Source organism: Chenopodium album, chromosome 1, assembly GCF_948465745.1.
Source record: "Chenopodium album chromosome 1, dcCheAlbu1.1, whole genome shotgun sequence".
Taxonomy (NCBI): Eukaryota; Viridiplantae; Streptophyta; class Magnoliopsida; order Caryophyllales; family Amaranthaceae; genus Chenopodium; species Chenopodium album.
In genome coordinates this window covers 51,985,657-52,006,224 of record NC_137834.1, presented here as the reverse complement: position 1 = coordinate 52,006,224, position 20,568 = coordinate 51,985,657, and the positions used below count along the sequence as shown (strand labels likewise).

The 20,568-nt window shown below is 33.3% G+C and overlaps 2 long non-coding RNA genes across 7 annotated transcripts; one reads left to right on the top strand and one right to left on the bottom strand.

Annotated features, from left to right (window-relative positions):
* Positions 1–11,330: 11,330 nt before the first annotated feature.
* Positions 11,331–14,723, bottom strand: LOC145585575 (uncharacterized). Of its 6 annotated transcripts, none has more exons than XR_014100689.1 (7): positions 14,598–14,723; positions 14,194–14,281; positions 13,559–13,636; positions 13,306–13,400; positions 12,397–12,479; positions 11,698–11,750; positions 11,331–11,579 (listed from the first exon to the last, which is right to left on the bottom strand). It is a non-coding gene; the product is annotated as an uncharacterized LOC145585575 (long non-coding RNA). The 6 variants fall into 6 exon arrangements; XR_014100702.1 differs by having other exon boundaries at positions 11,702–11,750; XR_014100728.1 differs by having other exon boundaries at positions 11,702–11,750; positions 12,397–12,656; positions 14,598–14,722.
* Positions 14,724–17,208: 2,485 nt separating this feature from the next.
* LOC145585507 (uncharacterized) lies at positions 17,209–20,298 on the top strand. Its single transcript, XR_014100679.1, has 4 exons — positions 17,209–17,417; positions 17,552–17,669; positions 18,470–18,622; positions 19,801–20,298. It is a non-coding gene; the product is annotated as an uncharacterized LOC145585507 (long non-coding RNA).
* The last annotated feature ends 270 nt before the right edge of the window (positions 20,299–20,568 follow it).

Below are 20,568 nucleotides of genomic sequence, written 5' to 3'. Positions count from 1 at the left end.
AAATTCCACTAATAATGTAATTTTACTTTATTTTATTAATGCAATTTTCAGCTTTTTAAATTATATCAACATTTACATTATAATTTTTATTAAAGCAATGAAAACACTAAATTATTTTTCTGAAAATTATTCGAGTACAGAAGTTGAAAATTTCCGAAATACACCAAAATTTGTCGCGGAATAATTGGCGTCGTAATTTGGGTCTGTCGCCAGACACTGATGTTCTTCGCTTGGCGCTGTCCTCGTCGCCAGACGCTGCCGCTGTCGGCAGGCGACAACTTTTTCTGGGATGCATTTGAAAATTTTCATGCTAATTGCTCTAAGTTGATTTGCTGGGATACAAGGTTTGTAAAAATTAAAGTGACCGCACTCTATAAGGGTTGCCTACGCATATTTTCTTAAGGAATCAGGCCAAACGTAGCTCTCTTGAATATCCTACCCAAGTAATTATGGGAAGTACTTCTTAAGTTGGTCAAGATTTTTCGAATATTGAAAATTCATTGCCATCCATATCAGTCAGTTTTGCAGCTCCTCGTGATAGGATAGTTTTGACAATATATGTGTAGACACCTAAAAATGTCTCCCCAAAACCAAACCCGATGATGAACAACCTTTCACCGCCATTATTGGTCGGGTTGAGTATTTAATCTTGGAGTGCTTAAATCCATATTTCCATTTCATAAAACAAAAAAAAATCCTATCCCATTTCCCCAAACCATAAACCCAAAATAATTCATTTCGTGTCCTTTAAAATCATTCATTTCGTGTCCTTTTTATAAAAACGTTTAATCCAGTTTATTTTGGTCCATAATCTGAGTCCAATGATTGAATAGTTGGATGGGGCTTTAAAATAGCTTTCCAACGATATATTATACGCCCAAATCCGAGTTATACGAATAAGTTATGACCAAAATATTAAACTCGAGCCCAAACCGAACCTAAGCCCACCTTACCTACGACCCAATGATCGTGTGGAGGGTCCAAATTATTTAATCCCATTCCTAAACCAATTAGGATTAATTAGAAGCTTCTATAAGTTTCTAAAAGATCCTAATTATCCTTTTTTGAAAAGATAAGATTAAAGAGTTTGAAATTGAATAAAACTCTTTTTTTTTAAGTCCTAATTCTATCCAAATTGAAAGACATTCAAAGATAGACAGATATTATTTTCGTGCCTCATAGTTTTTATCCAAAATTTATATGTTTGGATAGCCCTTGAAATTATCTTTCCAATTATATATTATAATATCAATTCCGAGCTATAACGGAAAAAATATGAATAAAATGTCAAACTCTATCCAAAACTGACACCGTCTCACTATTTCGGTCATATCTTTTATTCTATAAAATATTTTAATCTGATTCTAATTGGGTTAGAAATTAGACTTCAAGATCTTTGCAACGATATATTATTCATTTTATTCCAATTTCTGGGTCAAAATATATGATAAAAACAAAAATCGCAAAAACTGCTGTCTATCGAGTTTTATTCCGATTTAATTCGGATCTTATCTTAATTCTTCGACCCTTATTTTTTTCTCTATATATATATAGAGGTCATATCACCCCTTTTCCAATCATCAACAAGCTTGATCATCAAATCATTCTCTTCTCCCTCTTTAGCCTAAACACTAGCCTCCCCATTCTTTCACTATTCCTTTAAGCACTCCAAGGAGTTCATACAATACCCAAAGTTCTATACTTAAAACCAAGGTGTGAAAAGGTAGAATTAACTTAGGGTTTGGACCAAATCAACTCTACTTTTAATTTTATTATTTCAATTTGATTTATATTTTTATTGAAGTTACTAACAGTTTATTCATGATGTAGCAATTCAAGGAAACGCGGAAAGTGAGTAATTAACCACTTAATTACTCTTGTTTTTATTCTTGTTGCTAGTATCATGATTAGGTTTATTTACATTTGATTTGACTAACACTATTATTGTTAAATTGCTTCCAATATTAATGTTTATTCTATTGTTATTATGATCACCATATTGCATGTTTAAAGGAAATATGTAATTGAAAATCACGCCTAATAAGATAAGTTGGACAACCGGTTTAGGTTCCTTTTTAATCTTGTTATTAATTAAAGTGATCACTTATATTTTAGAATTATATGCTACATTAATATTCAACCAATTTAGCATAATAATAGTTTGGAGCAAATTGAATATTTTTTGTATGCCTTTGAGATCGAAGGAATTGCTTTTCACTATAAGAATCGAGTAGAGGCCAATACGGGCAAATGTGACTCCATGACTCACTTCGTACCATCATCCCCGATTCTCCTTTCGTGGTTCCGAACCATATGGAGTTAGTAATCTCATGGATTATGAATGGGGTGTAACTTTCACGGGTCAATCATTGTTGCCTATCGTTTTCCCTTTATCGTGGTTGCCTTTTATGATCCGTGAACGGTTTACAAGTTCCTTAAAAACTTGTTGGCGGCTCCCTACTTTCCTTGTCCCTAATCGTACATGTCAATTCCCACTTCCTATGAGTGCCAAGCATATTCACAACATGCTTTATTGTAGGCGCACTTCGAACGACGCCTACAATTTGGCGACTCCATGAAGATAAAGCACAATGTAAGCTTCTCACCAAGATTTCATGTTTTCTTCTTCTTTTGTTTCAAACCCTTTCCCCTAAAAGTCTAGCATAGGTTCTCCTTATCCATGTGTCTATGTGTCACATTTCTTACCTTTTTCATCAATGAGCATTTCATTCCTTTTCATTCGATCATGTCATTCGCAAAAAAAAAAAAAAAATAAAAAAAATCAATTACCGAACTAAACACAAGGTACACCAATGACTTGAGGCACCTCTGCAACCCTCTCATTCCCTGTTAATTGTTCAATCACTTTTCATTTCTTCATCAACCACTTTGAGCCTTGTCTAACGTTTGGCCTTCATTTCTTCAACCCACATTTACTTAATCCTGGGATTGGAAGATGTGTAATTATTGTATAACATTCAAAAAGCAAGTAAAAAAAAAAAAAAAAAAAGTAACAATAAAACAATATCTAAGGGCAAGTGTTCCAATGTCTTTGATATGAACACGTCTCAAATTGCGTCTCTCATCGAGTGCTTGGTAGCGTGCCTGAGAAACATGAATGCTAAGTGAGTGATGGACGGCATGATCTGAGATTGCCCACATTGATTAAAAAGAATGAAAAAAAAAAGCAAAAAAAAAAAAAAGAAGAAAAAATGAAATTAAACTTGCAAAATTCAAAACAAAAAAATATATGAAAAATAAAACTTGCAAAGTCTAATACACAATTGCATATCTTGGGGGCTTCTCTCGGGTCTTGAGCCTTTCACCCCTTTCTTCCTTAAACCTTCAGCTTAACCACCTTACAACCCTTGAAAGACCTCTTTGAGGTGTACACACACTTGTGCAAAGTTCGGCTAGAGCTACGTTGGCCTGATTCCTAATGGATACGTAGGCAACCTCACATCGAGGTGCGGCCACATTCACATTCATATTCACATTTATATTCATATCCATGCTTGATTGAGTCAAAGAATATCCAATGCTTACCCCTATCCATCTAGAGCTAGACTTGGGGGCTTGAACCCACATCATTTAGCCTACCCAGCCTGAAGAGTCATCATCTTTGACTCTTCTCACATCTATTTCCATCACCATAACCCTTGCAGCCAGCCTTAGTATCACATTAACACACTTCAATCACACATCCATATCCATATAAAACATCCTTCCCTTTAAGAACCCTTTATCATGGAATCTTCAACACTGTGCATGTTTCATCATCTTTCGGGACAACATTCATTACAAGAAACATTGTATACTTGCTTAGCTTCCTGACCTGAGCAATATTCTTTGTTTCACGCATCGCGTAATGTGCTGAGCAACATTTATATATCGATGATTTTTAATCATACAAAGAATATCGTGCTTAGCTTCTTAACCTAAGCAACGTTCATTATGCAATAATCACTTCATCTGTATACGTGCTTAGCTTCCAAACCTAAGTGACGTTCAAGATCGTTTCTTTACACCATATATGATGCTTAGCTCCATGACCTAAGTTCATTCATCGTGTCACATGATGTAATTGTCCTTAGCCTCCTGGCCTAAGGGAATGCATCATGCATACATTACTTTCAAGAAAATCAATTCAATCCATGCGATTCATTTTGTCTTGCTCAACGAGGAAGTTCAAAACTTCTTTCCTTTTTTTCGCGTCTCACTACAAGAATCAGGTCGAATTCCGACGGACAGGTAATTCGGTCGGAAATGCCGAAATTTCCGACGGATTTTTATTCCGTCGGATATTTCCGACAAATTTAAAATTTTCGTCGCAAATCCGTCGGAAATTTCCGACGGAATATAAATCCGTCGGAAAATATGTACTTTCCGACAGAATTTTCCGTCAGAAAATACTATTTCCGACGGATTTTTAATCCGTTAGAAATTTCCGACGGAAAATATAATTTTTTTTTTTTAAAAAAAACCAAACAACCCATTTAAAAGTAAACCCTAAAGCCCATTTTCCTCCTTCCCCTTTTTATCTTTACGCCTCTCTTTTTCCTTATTCCCCTTTCTCTTTCTCTCTCCTTCCCCTTTTTCCTTATTCCCCTTTCCTCTTCTCTTCCGGATCTTCTTTTCTGTTCCTCTTCCTTCTCTCCTCTTCTTTCCCTTGTTTCTTACCACCGCAACAAAAACCACCACCGTTCTTTCTTCTCTCCTCTCTTTCCCCTCTTTCTTCCCACCACCGCGACTGCAACAACGACCACCAACATCTACCTCAAACAACACCGCCACTGCAACAACCACCTCCAACATCAACCTCAAACAACGGTGCACTGCCCAACAACAACCACCGTAAACAACAGCAACCGTCGCAGCAACACCGTACCACCGCCTCTATCCACCGTCAGGAGTATCTCAAGGTCTCTGCAACAACACCACCGCGAAAAAAAACCCACCGTCACGAGCATTTAAGGTTTTTTTTGTAGATCTAGTTTTAACTTAAACTAAATTTTAGATCTTGTTTTAATTTTGATTAAATTTTAGATCTTGTTTTATTTTTGAACATTTATGATTATAGTTAATTATTTATGTAAATGTTAGTTTATGAATTATTAAATAATTGTAATTATCATAGTTAATTGTCGTTTTTTCTTTTTATTGAAGCTCCGATCAAATATGTGGATTTTTTGTGGTTTTTTTTCGCTTTTTTGTATTTTTTTTTTTAATATTATTGTTTATTATTTTGGTGTCGTGGGCGGATTATAGTGGTGTTTTGAGGTGGTGTGTGGTGCCGTGGTGGTAGGGCGTGTTATGGTGAAGTGCAGGTGTGGGGCTGGTGACGGTGGTGCCACCACATTTTTTTTTATTTTTTTTAATGCATTTTCCGACGGAAATTCCGTCGTAACTTTCCGACGACCGGTAATTCCATCGGAAATTTACGACGGAATTTTCCGGACCGGAAAACCTCTCCCGACAGACTGATTTCCGTCGTAATTTCCGTTGGAAAGGTGGTTCCGACGGAAATTCCGTCGGAAAAGGTCCTATTTCCTACGAATTGTTTTCCGACAACCGCTTCCGACGGAATTCCGTTGGAACCGGGTTTTCCGACGGAAAACGGGGTGTTTCCGACGGAATTTTTCCGTCGGAATTTAGCTGTTTTCTAGTAGTGTCTTTTCTTTTTGGGGAAGTTTTAAAAAACTTTATTTTTCAAAATTTTCTCATCAAGGGAAGTTCGAAAATAAAAGTTCAGTTTTCAAATCTTTCTTTTTTGGGAGAAAGTCGGTACCCTCCACTCATGATAAAAATTGACGAAAATTTTTTGCTTTTGCATCTTCGTTTGCTTGTGTTTGCACACACACACTCACAAGTCATACACATGTCATGTCACATCAAGTCAAAGTTGGTCAAGTTAGTGGTCAAGACAATCACAATATGTACGAGTCCATTGGCAAATTTATTTTTGCAGGTCTCATCTACAACCCACGTCCGGGGACAAGCAGACCATCTACAGCCCACGTCCGGGGACAAGCGGACCATCTACAGCCCACGTTCGGGAACAAGCGAACCATTTACAACCCACATTTGGGGACAAGCAAACCAACTACAACCCACGTCCGGGGACAAGCGGACCATTTGCAGCCCACGTTCGGGGACAATCGAACCACCATCATTTCATGACGCAAGGTTCTCGATACACAGAGACTTGCAATCTCATCATCTGTCGACTTTCCTCAAGCATGGAAAGTATTATCTGGTGGATTTCTTCAAGCATAGAAAACCGCCAAATTCCTTTGTCGGCTTTCCTCAAGCATGGAAAGCATTATCGGTGGATTTCTTCAAGCATAGAAAAACGCCAAACTCATCTGTCGGCTTTCCTCAAGCATGGAAAGCATTTCAACAAATGTCATCCGGTGGATTCCTTCAAGCATAGGAAAATACCAAACTCATTTTTCACGATACACTGGTGTCAGATAAGCGTTCTATCTCTTTACTCTTTTATCTGTGGAATTAACATTTTTTGTAGGTATCGGCGTATACAGAGTAATTTAGGATCGCAGAACGTCTTAAATAATTCTCCATCCCTATCGACTACTTTGACTATCGTTTTTGAAACTGACGTTTCTACAAACTCAGCCAAAGTGGGGGCTTCTGTAGACACCTAAAAATGTCTCCCCAAAACCAAACCCGATGATGAACAACCTTTCACCGCCATTATTGGTCGGGTTGAGTATTTAATCTTGGAGTGCTTAAATCCATATTTTCATTTCAAAAAACCAACCCAAATCCTATCCCATTTCCCCAAACCATAAACCCAAAATAATTCATTTCGTGTCCTTTAAAATCATTCATTTCGTGTCCTTTTTATAAAAACGTTTAATCTAGTTTATTTTGGTCCATAATCTGAGTCCAATTATTGAAAATTTTGATGGGGCTTTAAAAGAGTTTTCCAACGATATATTATATGCCCAAATCCGAGTTATAACGAATAAATTATGACCAAAATATTAAACTGAGCCCAAACCGAACCTAAGCCCATCTTACCTACAACCCAATGATCATGTGGAGGGTCCAAATTATTTAATCCCATTCCTAAACCAATTAAGATTAATTAGAAGCTTCTATAAGTTTCTAAAAGATCCTAATTATCCTTTTTGAAAAGATAAGATTAAAGAGTTTGAAATTGAATAAAACTCTTTTTTTTAAAAGGCCTAATTCTATCCGAATTGAAAGACATTCAAAGATAGACAGATATTATTTTCGTGCCTCATATTTTTTATCAAAATTTTATATGGTTGGATAGCCCTTGAAATTATCTTTTCAATGATATATTATAATATCAATTCCGAGCTATAACAGAAAAGATATGAATAAAATGTCAAACTCTATCCAAAACTGACACCGTCTCACTATTTCGGTCATATCTTTTATTCTATAAAATATTTTAATCTGATTCTAATTGGGTTAGAAAGTAGACTTCAAGATATTTGCAACAATATCTTATTCATTTTATTCCAATTTCTGGATCAAAAGATATGATAAAAACAAAAAACGCAAAAACTGTTGTCTATCAAGTTTTATTCCGATTTAATTCGGATCTTATCTTAATTCTTCGACCCTTATTTTTTTCTCTATATATATATAGAGGTCATATCACCCCTTTTCCAATCATCAACAAGCTTGATCATCAAATCATTCTCTTCTCCCTCTTTAGCCTAAACACTAGCCTCCCCATTCTTTCACTATTCCTTTAAGCACTCCAAGGAGTTCATACAATACCCAAAGTTCAATTTGATTTATATTTTTATTGAAGTTACTAACAGTTTATTCATGATGTAGCAATTCAAGGAAACGTGGAAAGTGAGTAATTAACCACTTAATTACTCTTATTTTTATTCTTGTTGCTAGTATCATGATTAGGTTTATTTATATTTGATTTGACTAACACTATTAGTTTTAAATTGCTTCCAATATTAATGTTTATTCTATTGTTATTATGATCACCATATTGCATGTTTAAAGGGAATATGTAATTGAAAATCACGCCTAATAAGATAATTTGGACAACCGGTTTAGGTTCCTTTTTAATCTTGTTATTAATTAAAGTGATCACTTATATTTTAGAATTATATGTTGCATTAATATTCAACCAATTTAGCATAATAATAGTTTGGAGCAAATTGAATATTTTTTTGTATGCCTTTGAGATCGCAGGAATTGCTTTTCACTATAAGAATCGAGTAGAGGCCAATACGGGCGAATGTGACTCCATGACTCATTTCTACCATCATCCACGATCCTCCTTTCGTGGTTTGGAACCATATGGAGTTAGTTATCTCATGGATTATGAATGGGGTGTAACCTTCACGGGTCAATCGTTGTTGCCTATCGTTGTCCCTTTATCGTGGTTGCCTTTTATGATCCGTGAACGGTTTACAAGTTCCTTAAAAACTTGTTGGCGGCTCCCTACTTTCCTTGTCCCTAACCGTATATGTCAATTCCCACTTCCTATGAGTGCCAAGCATATTCACAACATGTTTTAACGTAGGCGCAATTCGAACGACGCCTACAATATGGCTAGACCAATTAGGTCTATACCTGCCTCTTGGGTCTAAAACATTTTTCCTTAATGCTTTTAACACCAAGTCTCTTACTTTAATATTTTTTGTCTTGACTTTCTTGTTGAAGTGTCTAGCCATACGAGTTTGATAACATTGAGTATGATGTAGAGCCTTTAGTCGCTTTTCATCAAGTAGAATTAGCTCTTCATATCCCGCTCTAGTCCATTCTACTTCATCGAGTTTACTTTCTAACGCAATGCGTAGGGAAGGTATTTCTAGCTCTACAGGTTGTACGACATTCATTCCATAGACTAAGGAAAATGTCGTATTCCCTGTTGATGAGCGAATTGATGTGCGATAAATTCACAGAGCAAAGTGGAATTTGTCAAGCCAATCTTTGTAATTTATTGTCATCTTCTCGATGGTTGTCTTTAAATTTTAATTAACTGCACCATTTGCCTGAGGTCTATATGGAGAAGAGTGATGGTGTTGAATGCAATACTTTTGTAACAATTCTTCACATTTTGCTTGAAAGTGAGTTCCATTGTCACTTATCATTTCATGTGGGACTTCATATCGACAAATAATATTTCTTTCGATAAAGAGTGATACATGTTTTGCAGTGAGTTTGTCATATGATTTTGCTTCAACCCATTTAGTGAAGTAATCAATTGCTACTAATATTTATTCATGGCCTCGTGTTCCTGGAGGAGTAATTCTTCCAATTATATTTATTCCCCATGTTGAGAATGGCCATGGTGATGTATAGGTGTAGAGGAGAGACGGAGGAACATGTTGCAAGTTAGCATATATTTGGCATTTATGGCATCTTTTGACATATTGATGACAGTCCCTATTCATGGTAGTCCAATAATACCCTTCGCTCATTATCTTTTGGACTAGCATTTTGCCATTTACGTGTGTTCCACATACTCCTTCGCGGACTATTCTCATAGCCCTTTGGGCTTCATTTTTGCCTACACATAAAAGAGCTCGACCTTTAGGTACCCTTTTGTGTAACTCGACGTTAATGAGCACATATTGGGAAGCCTAAAGTCTTAAGGCTTGTTTGCTCTTTTGTCAGCATGGGGTGGATTGAATATAAGCTGGTTTATGCATCTTTTCTATTGTTAAGGGCATTTGCTCAATTTCCGTAGGAATCCCAACCATTGAGGCTAGTCTTGTCAAGGCGTCAGCAAATTGATTTTCCTCTCTAGGTAGATATGTGTATTCTACCTTTTCAAGTTGATTTGTGAGAGTTTCAAGGTAATTTTGGTCAGGGGCCAAGCTTTCACTCCTTACTTTCCATCACTTGGAAATTTGATTGATGATAAAAAAAAAAAAAAAAAGAATCCCCGAAAAGTCGAAGTTTCTTTACTCCCAACGCCAACGCTGTTTCGAGGCCTACCACGCATGCTTCGTATTTTGCAGCGTTGTTGGTAACGTCGAAATCTAGCTTTATGGAGATTGGAACATGTTCTTCTTTAGGTGATACCAATAGTACTCCTACACCACATCACTTTTGGTTTGAGGCTCCGTCGAAGTAGAGAGTCCAAGTATCATCTTCTGTGACCACCAAGTCTTCGTCTGGAAAATCATTCTCGTGTATAGGCGTGGAATCTTCTATTGGGAAATCTGCTAAGAAATCTGAAACCACGGATCCTTTAATAGCCTTTTAGGGTATGAATCTTACATCGAATTGGGCTATGTTTACTATCCAGGCCATCTTGATATTCGCCCTTTTAGTGTAGATTTCTCGAAAATATACTTGAGTGGATCCATTCGAGATACTACAAAGGCCGTATGAACGAGCATGTAATGTCTTAACATGGTTGTGGCCCACACCAATGCGAGGCTGTACGGAATATTTCAAGTCATCCCACACTTGAGCCCCACTGTGATTATACACTTAAGCATGGTGGCGTCCAAAGGGAAGGAAGCTAGAGTAAAAGAGTCGCCAACAAGTTTTAGAAACTTGTAAACCGTTCACAGGGTGAAGGTTACACCCCTTAACGATACAGGAGATTGTTAACTCCAATAGGTCTGGAACCAAGACTGGAAGTTCGGGGATGAAGGTACAAATCCAATCTAAAAGAGATAGAATCTGCCCTAAAAATAGGCCACTACTTTATTTTTTTCATATCCATGTGCGGTTTCTAACTAACATACAATCAATAGGTTAACCCTAAACCTGTTTATCTATGTTGGTTGAATATTAATGCACAAACAAAACTATTATCGTAGATCACTTTAATTATAATCATATTAGCCCTAAACAAGATTATTAATTATCTTATTAAACGTGATTACAAGTACAAATTGCCTTTAAAAATGCATTAAAGACTTGATCAAGCAATAGCAATAAATACAAGAAAACTAGTTTTTAACAACGGCGAAATTCGTTGCTAAATAGTGATTGTCGTTGCAAAAAAAAAAAAAAAAAAAAAAAAAAAAAAAAACTTTTGCAACGACAATTGTCGTTGCAAGGTCGTTACGGGTATTGGCGTCACAAAAAATCGGAGCAACGACTTTTTGTCGTTGCTAAAGATATGTTTTTCACAACGACTAATGTCGTTGCTATAACTTTGTCGCTGCCATAAATTGTGTTATTACTCATATGGAATTATTTTTTTCAATGCCCACTGTCGTTGTCAAAGCTTTATTTTGCAACGATATTTGTTGTTGCAAAAAAGAATTAGATTTATCTACGATAAAAGTCGTTGCAAAAAATCATTTATATTTTACAAAAAAAAAAAAAAAGAAAAAATATATATTAATTAACAAACATATATATAAAAACTTAAATATTTTGATTAACAATTATTGTAACATTAAAATTTCATTCCACAAGAAATAATTTCTATTGTTTAATGCTAGGATTAGTATTAATTTGCAACATTTAACAGCTTCATCATCAGCCCTAACAACATTTACAATAGCAACACAACAATAAATCCACTAGGATGAAAACCACAGGGGTATCTTCCTTAAACTTGTCAAGAGTAAACATAAGAACACCTGTTAAAAACCACAAAGAGACAAACACTTTTGAATTTTAGAGACAATAAATTATTATTCTAGATTTGAGTCAAATTGAGCTATCTTAATAATTTCAAACACTTTAGGAGCATCGTACCTGCCTTCCGCACGTTTAGATTACGAGCTCGAATACATCAAGTCATCTACTACCTGGCATGGCATGCACATCAGAAACTTTTGTCAATTTTGTGGAGCGCATTATTTGTTTTTGGAGAGGATAAAGTCACAAATGGCAAATAATAGACGAAATTCAGTCTTGGCTCCTGAGAAATACTAAGATTACATTATTCCGTGATCTTCATGAATTGAATTGTTGTGTTATCCTACATCGAGTACTGACTATCAAGAAGCCCCACTAGGATGCTAATTCCTCTCACATGATTTATACAAAATGTATAATCAGATAGACAGAGCACTCTATAAGCTTTAGTATTGCAAAGATTCAACATATACAATCAAGGAAATAAAATAAGCAAGAAAATAGGTAAAAACTAATTAAACTAGAAGGGTAATATGTTATAATAATCTCGATCAAAAGAACTCAATATACTACGATTGCAAACTGAGAGAAATGATGGAATAGCATAAGAGAAAATGATAAACAAAGGAAAGAAAAAAAATTGAAAGAAAATTTTCAGGACTCTGATCCCACGCTTATATAATATAAGAGAATCTAATTGATATGGAAGATCCAAATCCATCAATGAAGTTATTTATGGGAAACTTAAACTAATTTTTCAATGCGACAAGCAACACATACTCAAAAAAATAAAAACACAAAATAAATGTTCCATACCTCCGTCATTTATGCCAAAGTAATCACAGGAAGAGCCAAGCAGTAAAAACCATAGGGAGAGCCGAGCAGTTGAACATTCTTTTCTGTTACATAAGCACAAGACTCTAAATTCCGCAATATTTTGCACAAGACTGAATTCTGCAATATTTTGCACAAGCCTATAATTGCTTCTATTGCGTCATCAGAAACAATATCACAGCAAAAATGATCAATTCTGAAGTTGTAATGGCCTGTCACAAGTTCTAAACCCTGTACAAAATCTGAAAAATATAATTAGGTGACATCCTGTCTACATATAATACTCAGATTTTAGATCACTTCAATCACACTGAGAGTACCACTTCCTATTCTAATTTGTAATTTGTAAAGCCTATAAAAGATAAAAATGAAAAGGAGCCAAAAAAAGGCATGGGTCCTGGTAGATGGGAAATCTATTCAATTCTGACAGAAACTCAGAAATCTTCACCAGACATGCAGATAAAAATTAACAAAAACTAACTGACTCCCACAAAATTCATTACAAAAGCTGAACCTAGTCTCATATATCTATGTAATTACAAAACTTAGTTACTTTGGATTATAAATCAAAACAGCCCAAATCAAAAGCATTCAAAACTAATAATATTTCAATCCTTCATAGTGATAATCTGAAATGAAATTGTAATGAGCAATACAAATTTTCTCTAGCAGAAAAACATTATTATAAACTAACATTTCAAGTCCTAGTAACTTTACCCTACTAGGTTATAGAGAATGAGATAATAAGGTCCAAATCCAAGTTGTACATTCAATATTTTGCTTAAATCTACAGCAGTTTTTCAGATTGATGGAACAAATAACTTGATTGAAGGATTCAAGTAAAATACATGCATTGGATTCATTTAGAGCAGCTAAGTTTGCATAACTTACCTAACTAGTTTAGAGCATAGAAGTTTAACATAATCTGAATTTGGCTTGGTCAAAATAAGAATACTCTGGAAATGACTATCCCACTTTAGATATATCTGAAAAAGGATAAAACAATCATTCAATTGAGACAAAGATTAGTTAAATATAGATGGATACAATTCTTTGAAAATTTTCCTTAGCCACTTAAATATTTCAGCACAAGACCACCTGAGTACCTACTTCATTTTAAGAACTTAATTAATTTCACACATACCAATACCCCTCTTGTTTCAAGTCCGTACAAGAGCATGTTTCCTCTTTATAATAGTCACGCTCCAACTAAGCTAGCAACCTGTCAAATTAACATATTTTGGTTGCAATCTTATCAATTCTAATGTAAATCAATTCAACCTTTAAAAAGCAAACTGCAAAACTGATAAAGATAATGGCCGAAAATTCCACAACTACAATGAAATTTGAGCAAAACCAAAAAATATTTCACAATACCAAACGTGAATTCAAGCCATGAGAAAAAAAAACTCGGTAAATATTATGGTTTTATGCTCTAGCTTTTCACCTGAATGGAGCCAATGTATGGTAGTAAAAGAACTTTTTCATACTCAAAATTAAAGTCTTACAAAAATTGTGTGGTTTAGAACAACAAAGCGTGTATCTCTTTAATTAAATTTAATGAAACATATACCATTAATATCATTATTATTATTAACTAAAAGCACAAAAATCAGCTACTAGCAAGTAACAATCGTAAATTCACAATTCACAACATTAAAGTAACAAACTGCTTCAATAATCAATCTAACATAGAAGAACACTAAATTAGAAAAAACTGATGATTAACATTATTTTTTAAAATTAATTGACATTTATAAATTAAGAAGGAGATCTTACTTCAAAAGGTACTTCCATGGCGGAGAGAAGCTCAGAAATTGTTGAGGTCGATCTGTTGAGAAAGCTAAATCACCCCATTTGCAGAACCCTAAATCCCAAACAAAGGCCCCAAAACAGTATAATTATAATGAAATGGGAAAGCACGAAAGAAGAAATTAGAAACGAGGAAAACTCCAAAAATAAATTTGGGAAGATAACTCGAATCCTTTACATAAATCCAAAACCCAAAATAAATTGTTCCCACTCCAATTGAGTGTGGAATTGATATTCGATAATCCATCTTAAAAGAACCCTACATTGATTACACAAAACAATAATTCAACCAACGATAAACCCTATAATGTGAAATTGATTAAAAAAAAAAAAAAAAAAAAAAAAAAAAAAAAAAAAAAAAAAAACCGTACCTTAGAAGTTGCTGCAGCGCTTGGAAGCCTCTTTAATGGAGGATTCTAAGTACCCACTTCAAGTGAGGAGAGAGAGAGAGAGGGAGAGCAAAAATTAAAGTCAAAACAAAGATAAGATAAAATTTTTTCCGTTTTTTTATTATTGCACCATAGAGTTTGGGTACAAATATTTTAGTACTAAAAAAATAAGAGAGAGAAAGGTAAAGATACAAAATTGTCCATGTGATATATTGATAAACTAAAAAGTAAGTGTAAAAAAGCAAGGGTATGTTGGGTATTTGTAGTGTGAACACAAATAATTTTTTTCCTAAAGAAAAAATGGTGCAATATTTGTGAAACTTCCTAAAAAGGCAAGTGGTGCAATAATAAAAGAACGGAGGAAGTATAAAGGATTATAAACCCAGAAATTGAAGAAGGGGAGAAAAAAGGGGAAAAAAAGAACGAAAGAAATTCCCTCAAAAAAAGAGAACGAGAGAAATAGCAGGGGTACTCCATAACTTAGAATGTTTAACTTAGGCCCTGTTCTCTTCACCTTAAAAAAAATAATACTACCTCCATTTTATTAATATTGCAACAATGGGTTTTTTGCATTATTCATCACTCTTGTTTGACCATATAATATGAGTTATACGTTAAGCAAAATATAGTCAAGTGAAAACTTGTTCAATTCGTCTCATATAATACTTTCACAATATCAACTTTTTATAATTTTTACTCTTACACAATTATAGATATTTAGTATATAAAATGTGTTTTGGGATGCGTAATTTCCTCCTTGTTGCAATATTAACAGAACGGATGAAGTATTAACTAAAAATAATTTCAGTTCAGTAAAAATACGTTCAATTCAGTAAAATTAATTCAGTTCAGTAAAAATAATTTCAATTCGGTAAAAATAAGTTCAGTTCAGTAAAATTCAGTTTTCTTAAATAAGAATTATAGTAGAAAATCAGTAAAAATAATTTCAGTTCAGTAAAAATAATTTCAGTTCAGTAAAATTAAGTTCAATTCAATAAAAATAAGTTCTGTTCAATAAAAATAATTTCAGTTCAGCAAAATTAAGGTGAATCAAATAGGGCCTTAATAGTCAATATGTTTTGCAACGACAAATGTTGTTGTAGTATAGGTCGTATTTTTTTTTGCAATGATAAGGGTCGTTGTGAATAATATTTAATAACATGCGCAACAATTAATGTCGTTGTTAAAAATATAAGGGTTTTTCACAACGAAAATTGTTGTTGCAAATTTTTTTTTAAAATTTTCAGATACCCGCGTTATGAATTTGGTGGACGGAAATGAAATATTATTTTTAACAACGACATTGTCGTTACCAAATACATTATTTGCAACAAAAAAAAAATAGTTGCTAAAACTTTGTTGCTATAAATGAGTTTTCTTGTAGTGAAATATACCAAGCAACATAATAATCATAATAAATCATAATCATCATAATCAAAATAATCATGTTAAAGCATAATATTAATAGCAAGATCTTATGCATGATACTAACAAGATTAATAACAAACCCTAGCATGTGACTAAACAATAAAAATCAAAGCTTTAGCCCTAACATGATACTAACATTATCTAAGGAAAGAAATAGGAAGCATTCTTTTAATCATACTTGATATTAGAAATTTAATTAATCCTAAACATAATAATAGGAAACAATAAAACATTCTAACATGTACTAGGAATCAAAACAATAATCTAAACATGATTTCTATATCAAAAGATCAATTAAACAATAAAATTACTTACTTCGATGTCTCGTATCTTTTTCTAATAACAAAATACAAACGTTAGTAACTTCAAGGAAAATAGAATTTCAAACAATTAAATTAAATAATTGAAATAGAGATTTGGGACCAAACCCTCAGAAATATCAAACCTTTCACGTCTAGGGCGAAGGCAACTTCGAACTTGGTTAACAGTTTCTAAAGCTAATGTATAAGGAATTTTTTAAAAGAGAAGGTTTAGAAAAAGAGAGAGAGAGGAATCTTCTAGCTTTTAGAGAGAGAGCAGAGATAATTCTAGGTGTTGATGATTGGAATACAACCCCTATTTATAAGAAAAATAGCACGGGATCAAAGAAAATTATATTCGGAATAAAACTCCTCCCATCACTAGTACATAACTGAGTTTATGTAACATGTTTTGGTAACACTTTTTGAAATGCAAAATTATTGGATTTATAAGTAACACTTTGGTAACATTTTTGTAGAATGTAACACTCAATGTAACACTTATAACATAAGTAACATTATAAAGTAACACTTTTAAAATAGGTAACATTTTTTGGTAACACTTTTAAAATAGGTAATATTTTATGGTAACACTAAGAAGTGTTACCGTATTTTTGTTAAATATTTATATTATTATCTATGAATCTATCTATTTCTATATTTCTAACCTATAAAAGATGGAACATGAAAATAAGTATGCCCTTAACAAAAGAATCCTTGTCTACTTTTTCCTAAAAAAAAATAAAATAATAATAATAAAAAAAAAAAAAAAAAAATAATAATAATAAAAAAAAAAAATGACGATTTTGATCCTAATATAAAAAAACCCCAAGTACTACGTTTTTTTCCCCTAATTTCATTCCCAAACCACATTTTCTAATTATCCTTTTCTAATATACTATGACTCCATTAAAGCTCATACCATCAAGTTACCATCGAAGCTCGTGCTCTGAATTCACCTCCCTTGAAACGACTTTCTAATATTTTTCCTACATTGAAGCGATTTTTGAACTTTCTTTGATCCTTCGCAAATTTGAGCTTTATCCTTTATTGAAGATTTGAAGCAGCTTACGAGGTAATGTGTTATTAAATCATCGATTTTCCATTTCCAAATCTAGGGTTCATCGTCAATTACTGAATTCAATTTTCTCTGTTCGTAAAAGATTATCATATAAACCCTAAAGTACTAAGATCGATTTCTGAATCTAGATGTTCGTTGGTGTTTCCTTTTCATCAACCAATCCAGTTGTATTAGTTTACCGGCGGCTGACTCAAGCGCCCCCTAAACCGCGCGAAAAACATCATCTCAATTGGGTTCGGATTGAAAGTAGGTTTGTTTTCTTTTAAATTTTGGCTTTTTAATTTGTGAAACTATCTTTTCATTTCATCTATTAATTATTTTAACTTGAAATAACTTGGGTTTATTTTATTTTAATTTGAGCTTCGATCAATAATTTGATAAAATGTCTTTTCCAATTGCCTCTTCACCGGTTTAAAAAATTAGCTTATGAAATGGTTGTCTTGCATTGCTTATGTGCTGAAATCAATCATGAATATCAGTGTATACTGTTGTGTTGTTTCAAAATTGGGTGACATTTGGTGAACAACAACTTGATCAGGAAATTGAAATGAAAAAAATAGTGGGTTATTAACCCGTGGATTAGTTGAGTTTGAACTAAAATTTTTTACAATGGGTATTAAATAATTTGATTGTTGTGAAATTATGTGTAATATGTTGAAGGATGAATTTTTGTGAGAAATTGAACTGTACTTCTCATGTGGGTGTTTTTTTATCCATGTGAGTTTCAAATCATGTCAAATTGAATCAATCTCTTTAATTTCTGCAATTTTTTTTTAATTTAGTGAGGCATTACTAAATTTGAAGTTTAATTGGTGAAATGCGGACTTTGTTTTCAGAATGTATATCAGGTGGTCTTGTTAAGTGAAATATTAGAGTTTTCAAAATGTTATACGAATATACGGAGTATGATATTTGGTTAACTTTTAATGGAAGTATCATGAAATGATGACGCTAACATGTTAAATAAGAATATTGAAGTTGAAGAAATAAAAAGGAATAGGCTAGTTGTGCCATGTCGTTGATGATATTTCATTTTATGTTTGAAGGTTGTAACTAGGCTGGAAAAAGTGGTGAATTAACGTATGACGACTCCTATATCTGAGACACTTGCAGTTTGACATCGAATTCAACCTCTATATCTTTTTATCAAGTTTACCATGAAATATTTTTACAAAGAAAAAGATGCTCTTCTAGCCCTGGTAAGTTGATTGTTTTAGGTGTTTTCACATTTTTTTTCTCTTGGCAGATCATAGAAGAAATTGGGTCAGATCGAGTTACTTTTATGATACTTATAACTTTAGTTATGAAATTCTGATTTCAATGATTGTTTTGGGTTTTCTCCTAACTTTCTGATTAAGAAACTTTGATTCTATGAATTCTAAGATCTAAATTTCATGTAATGAATCACCTGAATGCAATAGTATATCTCATAGGATGCCTTTCATAGGTGACAAAATACTGATATTTCTTCCACCACGTAAACTTTCAAAAACTGTCATAGATATTGGGAGTGACCTCTTAAAAAGCCAAAGACAAACAAGTTACATATGCTAGAAATCATAAAAATGAAAAGCAATTATCTCATGAAATTGTAAAACCACAAAAAATTAAAAAAAATTGAAAACAGATAACGTCAAGAAAGTGTACCTGAATAAGCTCACTGATTGGATTAAGAGGGATGGTGATAGCTCTAAAATTTATAAAGATGAACTGGAGTAAGTATGAATTGGCTAAGGTGAGTTTGATATAGAATAGTTAGAGCACTTTGTGACATCCATATATATAGGATTAGCAACAGCGTACATGCCAGGTAATCGCAAGAATATTCAATATGGAAGTGTACATCAAGATGAGAAAGACACTAACTTGGCTATATATATATGTAAAGATCAATGAGAAGTTCCAGTAAGTGCATATTCATAGGATCAAACTAAGTGTTCAGTATACACTAATATAAGGTTGATATTTTTTTAATCAAAAAGAATTTTATGTGATTTTCTTAAAAAAAAAAGGTCAATTATTGGGCATTGAAATAATGTTCATGTATTGTAACGTTTCAATCTTATAATATTTAATTGCTGAAATTTGGTTCTTTTGCTGACTTTTTAATGATATAAATGTTAGGATCATATATTCCCTATGTTCATTTTCTATTTAGAAATATACAGTTGCTTTTTATGCTTTTGTAGAAGTAAAAAATACAGAAAATATTTGCATTGGAATTGATATCTATTAGTTAGGAGTCAGAGGCCACGGAGGAAAATGATGTATAACCAAACAATGGAAGTTATACAAATGTTGATTTTGTTGTTCCTTTGCATTATTGCTTTTAGTACCACCTCAGTAACTTACTCCTCTCGCTTCATGTTCATTGCAGATTTCTCTTTCCCATTTTGGTTAATAAAAATGCCTGAGATGTCACATTTTCTTTTGAAATTCAATTCCGCCATCATTGTGTCGTAGGCAACAAATTGAACGCATATATGTCGTACGACTTTCCTGAGCCTCTTGGAAGAGAAACAAGCTGATGCCGGAAGAGAGCTTGCATATATGTAGTTGTTGATGTCTAGGGAGATAGATAGTACAAGATGTACTGATGTTGCTGTTGTCACTGTTACCGCTGACTGCTGTTGTCACTGTTACCGCTGACTGCTGTTGTCACTGTTACCGCTGAGGCGCTGACTGCTGCTGCTGTCTGCTATTGTTAATGATGCTATTGCTATTGCTATTGACTTTTTTTTGTTTGGATTTTTAGATTGTTTAGCTAGCTAAAAGAATTGCTGTTTATGGTTATTTTTTGTTAGAAAATATGAAATTATAATTACAAATCATTGTCTAGTATATGTTATTTCACATTTGTGGTTGTACATGTTAATATTCTTTTTATTTCTTTGAAAAAATAAAAAAGTTTCATATTTAAATAATTATATAGTATTAGTAGTAGTTGTAGTAAAAATGTTACCTATTAACTAACAAGGTGCTACATTAGTTTGCAAAAAGTGATACATAATATCAAATATAATGATACTATATGTCAAAAGATGTTTGAAAAATGTTACTTAATAATTAAGAAGGTGTTACATTAGTTCACAAAAGTGATACCAATGTCGGATAAAGTGTTACCATATTATTGATAAAGTGTTAC